We start from the raw sequence: 6,031 nt of genomic DNA, 5'->3' as shown, positions 1-6,031 counted from the left end.
GACTGCACCCCCAGCCCCGCGCAGCCCCCGAGCGCCGCCTCCCGCTTCTCCTGCACCCTCCTGGGCGCTCGCGGCAAAGATCCGCCCCGCAGACCTCGAGTTTGGGGACCTCCTCTACCAGGAGGTCACCTCTGGCTAGGGACACCCTGGCGCACCGGGCGGACCGTGGCACAACCTCTGTTCCCGCTCTGCTCGCAGCCCCTTCCTCCAGGCCCGGGAGCCTTTCTGAATTCAAAGGCAGTGGCCAGGCCCGGGGACCGCGTGTGTTTCACGTTTTCTCCTAAGGGCTCGGCTTCTTCCCCCAGGTGCAGGTTAGCCGGAGGGTCGAAGGGCTCCCGGGCCCAAGCCCAGACTCCTAGATTCCAGTCCCACCGCCTACTGGGCAAAAGGAGGGACGATGCCAAGGAGCCAGTGATCAGAAACTTTCATGGAGCTGAAGTGAGGGCGTGGTGTAGGAGACAGGCGGTGTCAACCCAGAGTCACAAAACGTGAAACCTGAGGATGGGGGCCGGGAGTTGTGACAGCCCCCAGGTCCCACCCTTGGCCCTGGCCCAAGATTCTTCCCATTCTCCCCTCCTGGGCCAGCAGTTTCCACAGAGCCCAGGGCCTACTAAGCCTCCTTCTTCAGCTCCAGATGGGGTGCCCGAGGGGTGCACCTCCTGGGATGGGTACCTAGCTGCCCCTAATACACACATACTCTGCCTCAACTAACTCAGAATCTCACAATGCCAAAGACACCTAGCACATCCCCAAGTGGAACTCAGCACCTGCCCTCCCTGGAATGCCGTCCCCAAAGGGCTCCATCTGGCAAACTCCTGCTTAGTCTTCATGGCCCCAAGTCACACACCCACCCTCTGCAGGTTTGAAGGGCCAGCGCTGCTGGCGGGGCTGAGGGTAGATTAGATTTAGCAGGCCTGTGGGCTCTCAGGCCTGTGGCTCAGGCCTGAACAGGGGCAGGGGTGAGTCAAGGGTCTCTACACAAGACCAAACACCTCCAAGTATTTAGAACAGCAAATTTAACAGAGAATCCATGACAAAGAGGCCCCAAAGCCATACAGGGAACAATGTGGCAGCCTGGAATCAGCAGCAGCGGAAGAGTCCACCGGTGTTCTGGCACTGGAGTCAAGGCACTGTGGTCACCTGGCCGAAACCTCGGGCCTGTTTGGTAGAAGCTGGAGAAGGTCACTGTCAGAGATCATCAGAGACAGACAGACAGACAGACAGGGGAAGGCTTCCTCCAGCCCTCAGTTCCTGCCAGTATTTCTCATCGGCTGGACTGAGCAGGGGACAGCTGAGTGGGAACCTGGGAAATGCAGCCTTGAGTGGGGGCACCGAGAGCAGGGCAAGGACAGAGCCAGTGGGGTCCAAGGGCACAAGACCCAGGAAGGACACGGGACTGTTTCCCCTTCCCAGCTGGCTGTCAGAACAAGGTGATGGGACATCAACTCAGGGCTCTGGATATGTGTGTTGAGGTGGAAGTGACACAGCCTGGGCCCTAACCATGAGATTGGGGGAAGGCACAGTTAGAGGACTGCTCTCTGGTGTTCTGCTGAGCTCTCGTTCCCAGCCTACGGGAATCTTCTGGAGGCTTGTCGACTCATTCATTGGACAGGTGTTCATAAGCGACTGTGGGGCACTAGACTTGATACCCATGGTCCCCACCAGGCAGTTTCCAGATCTATGCCAGGCGCACTGGCTGCCTGACCCTAGAGAAGGCCTGCCACGTCGAGTCATGGCAGGGAGGCTTGGAGCCCAGAACTCACGCACCTGATGCCTCCATCATGGTATCCCCATCCCCAGGAGCTCCCCATTCTCAATAGGTCTGGACAGCATGGGACACAGTGACCTTGTGTTGAGATTCATATACACACAAGGGATCAGACATCAGGAACTTGCCAGCACTGCCCTTAAAGTCAGTGACTTGCCTTAGACCCAGGAGAGAACTAAGGTCCCAGGCCAACTGTCCCTGACACTCTGGAGAGACAAGCACATCCAGCCTTGCAGCGGAGAGCAGCTGATTTTCAGCAGAGGTCGCTGGAGCCACAGGCTGGCAGGATGGCTTAAGCTGACAAATTGCTGGAGGCTGAGTGTGAGAGCCAATGACTGGGGACCAGAGTCTTGGGGGCACACTTTTATAGTTTTTTTCAGGACTGGGATTAAAGCCAGGGGTGCTCTGACATTACATCCCAACCCTTTTAATTTTTTATTGTGAGACAGGGTCTCCTAAATTTCAGACTGGCCTCCAACTTGTGATTCTCCTGCCTCAGCCTCTTGAGTCCCTGGGATTACAGAGCGAAAGAAAAACCCCATCAGCAGGCACAGTGGTGCATGTGACTTGGGAGGCAGGAGGGTCACAAGTTGGAGGCCAGCCTGAGCAAACTCAGAAAGACCTTGACTCAAAATAAAAAAATAAAAAGAGCTGGGGATGTAGCTCTGTGGGAAAGCACCCCTGGGCTCAATCTCCTATGTTGCAGAAAAGAAGAAAAAAAATGAAAGAAAGAAGAGAAAGTAAAACCTGCATGAACCCAGAAGTCTGTATCTAGCAAAATTATCCTTCAAGAGTAAAAAAGAAATGAGACCTTCCCAGAAAAACAGAAGTGGGAGGATTCATCTGCTGATGAGCAGATCTGTCCTACAAAAAATAGTTAAAAGAAGTTCTTCAAGTGGAGCAGCACTGTATGGACACAAGCTAGGAACAAGCAGTCGGGTGGGGGTGGGGTGGAAACAATCTGATAAGTTAGTTGCATGACACCTGAAGTGGCTTTGTGTGATTTGAAAGTGGATTTACATTAGTCAAAAATGTATATTCCCAAGTTGGGGGGTAAACTCAGTGGCTGAGCACTTGCCTAGCATGTACAAGGCCCTGGGTTCAATCGCAGTAGAAAGAAAAAAAAAAGTATATTCCCTCTGTATTGTCCCCCATGCTTAAATAATTAAAATTTTAAAATATCAAAAATTCTAAAATTAAAAAAAATTATAGTTATAGATGGACACAATACCTTTATTTTATTTATTTATTTTATATGGTGCTAAGGATTGAACACTGTATCTCACGAGTGCTAGGCAAATTCTCCACCACTGAGCCACAACCTAGACCCTAAAATTTTTATAAAATAAAGTCTATTAATAAAAAATACTACACAAACAACCTGAATATTGCACATTCTTAGACAACTTCTATAATAATTTTTAAAGGTTTTTTGGGGACTGTGGTTGCTCTTTGCTATACAGGGTTCATCCTCCAGCTCTTGAGCATGCTAGGCGAGTGCTCTACCACTGAGCCACACCCCCAGGCCTTTTATCTTATTTTGAGACAGGGTCTTGTTCAGTTGCCCAGGCTAGCTTCACACTTGTGATCCTCCTGACTCAGCCTCCTGAGTTGCTACAGATAGCCATGTGCTACTTGTAACTGGCTTAAAATAATATTTACAAAGTCATTTGGGCTGCACACCTGTAATCTCAGACACTCGGGAGGCTGAGGTGGAAGGATTACAAGTTCGAGGCCAGGTTCAGCAACTTAGCAAGGCCCTAAGCAACTTAGTGAGACCTAAGGGCTGGGGAGGTGGCTCAGCGGCTGAGCATCCCTGGGTTCAATCCCCAGTTCCAAAAAAAACAAAAAGTCATTTGGGCCCGTAAAGCCTGCTCTCCACCCATCCTGGCCTGGACTGGCATAAGAAGGACACCAGCCCTACTTCGGATTTCCCAAGTGACCCCATGCAGGACTCTTCCCCCTTCAGCCTCAGTTTCCCCATCTCCTGAATGGGACGGAGTCACTGCTGGCCAGTCTGGGTCCCAACCCCTGGTCACGAGAGCCACATGAAGTCATGAGGGTCCAGCACCATTGCCCACATTTCCAGAAGCCCAGCAGGCACCCAGGACACACAAGCCAGGCGATCACCAGCACCTCTCTAGCCAGACTCATTGGCACAGGGACATGTGCACGGCTTCTGCAGACCAGATGCCTGCTAATTACATGGTGGTCAGCATCTTTCCCAGAAAGACAGGGAGGGCCTCGGGACAGCCTGTCCACCCACTGGGCAGCTCTCGCCCCATCCTGAGGGCAACAGCCAGGTGTTGATTGGTCCTTTCTCCCTAGCCAGGCCTCCTCTGGCCACTCCTGGCCCCAACAGGAGCATGTGCCAGGACTGTGTGCTGGAGAGTAAACTGTCCTGCCCGGCCACCCTGGCAGCTGGACTCCCTGCACCATGTGTATCAAGGTTGGGCAAGGCCTGGGGCCAGCAGAGGCCAGAAGCCCTGGACCACAGCCCAAGGCTTTCGTAAACATTTCACAGCCATGGAAAATTACCAGGAACAGAGAGGAAGGAACTCCCAAGACTCTTTTCTGGATTTCGTTGATGGTAAAATTCAACCATGTTCCCTTCAGATGTCCGAAATCATTTCTAAAACATGACGAGTTGATCTCTGCCACTTGCACTGGGTTTTTGTATTTCAGAATACTGGGTTTTGGTCCTGGCTCTGCAAGTCACTAATTCTGTAGCTGTGGACAGGTCACTTAACTCTCTGTGTCTTGACTTACTCATCTGGGGTCATTAAATGAGGCTGTTAGAAATATGCCTAGCCAGTGTGGTGGTGCACCTGATCCCAGTGACTGGGGAGGCTGAGGCAGGAGGATCAAGTTCAAGGCCAACCTCAGCAACTTAGTAACACCTGTCTGTCTCAAAATAAAAATTTTAAAAGGTACGAGTAGCTCAATGGTAGAATGCTTGGCCAGCATGTATCTAGTACCCGGGTTCAATCCTCAGCACTGGAGGAAAAAAAAAGAGCTCTCATGCTGAACTTTTCTTTTTGTGACTTGCTTCTGTCCCCTCAATCTGCTGGTGTTTGAGATTCATTGGTACTGGTAAGGGCAGGTCAATTGCAATCCTCCTGCCTCATCCTCCTGAGCCACTGGGATCGTAGGTGTGCTCCACTGCTTGCCCAGAGTGTCCAGTGCCACACTGTCCTGCAGAGCTGGCAAATCACCAAAGAACAGCCTGGGCCACCCCGAAGACCCGCTTGAGTACCACCTCGCTGGTCTCCTTTTAAAACATCTATATTCTTTTTTGGGGGGTGAACAACCAGGGATGAACTCAGGGGCACTCGACACTGAGCCACATCCCCAGCCCTATTTTGTATTTTATTTAGAGACAGGGTCTCACTGAGTTGCTTAGCACCTCACTGTTGCTGAGGCTGGCTTTGAACTTGCCATGCTCCTGCCTCAGTCTCCCAAGCAGCTGGGATTACAGGTGTGCACCACTGAGCCCGGCTAACTTCTATTCTTTAATTTTAAACTTGGGAAACAAAAATAATAATGGAAGGCAGAGGCAGGGGTTGATGGAAGCCCAGTGCTGTGCCCAGGGCTTTGTCCTGCACCCCACAGGCCTCACACCGGTGCCACAGCACACAGGAGCAGCCTGGCCCAGGCCCAGGCTCCAGGGCCCATGAGAACCGGGAGAAGGTCCCTTCCCCCAATGCTGCCCCACCCTGCATGCCTGCAGGAACCAGGGCACGGTTCTTTCTGGCTCTCCAGAGGCCTTGCTAGATTTCTGCTGCCCCCATGATGGCCCTCCCCGTCTCCTCCACCTCCTGGACAGCCGGGTGCCTGTGCTCTGCCCATCACATGCAGAAGGAGAAACTGAGGCAATGGTGATTCTGAGTCATAGTGGGGTCAGAAACCACTGGGACTTGAATCCAGGGCCGGGGCCCTGAGGGTGAAGGCCCCAGCATAGCTGATGCCAGGGGAGGGCTGGAACCCAGGGCTTCCAGTTCCCAGGACAGTCTGTGGCCCAGACCCTGAGACCAATGCACAGCAGGACTTGGCTCCAAGACAGGCTTACCAAAGCACAAGGTAATTGCGTGAAAGTGCATCCAGAAGCTGGGCAAGCAGTGGAGCACACCTCCGATCTCAGTGGCTCAGGAGGATGAGGCAGGAGGATTGCAATTTCAAGGCCAGCCTTAGCTACTTAGTGAAGCCCTAAGCAGCTCAGAGACCTGGTCTCACATTTATATATTTTTTTAAAAGGGGCTGGTG

This window comes from Callospermophilus lateralis, unplaced genomic scaffold (genome assembly GCF_048772815.1).
Source record: "Callospermophilus lateralis isolate mCalLat2 unplaced genomic scaffold, mCalLat2.hap1 Scaffold_93, whole genome shotgun sequence".
NCBI lineage: Eukaryota > Metazoa > Chordata > Mammalia > Rodentia > Sciuridae > Callospermophilus > Callospermophilus lateralis.
Note: the sequence above shows the minus strand (reverse complement) of the source record.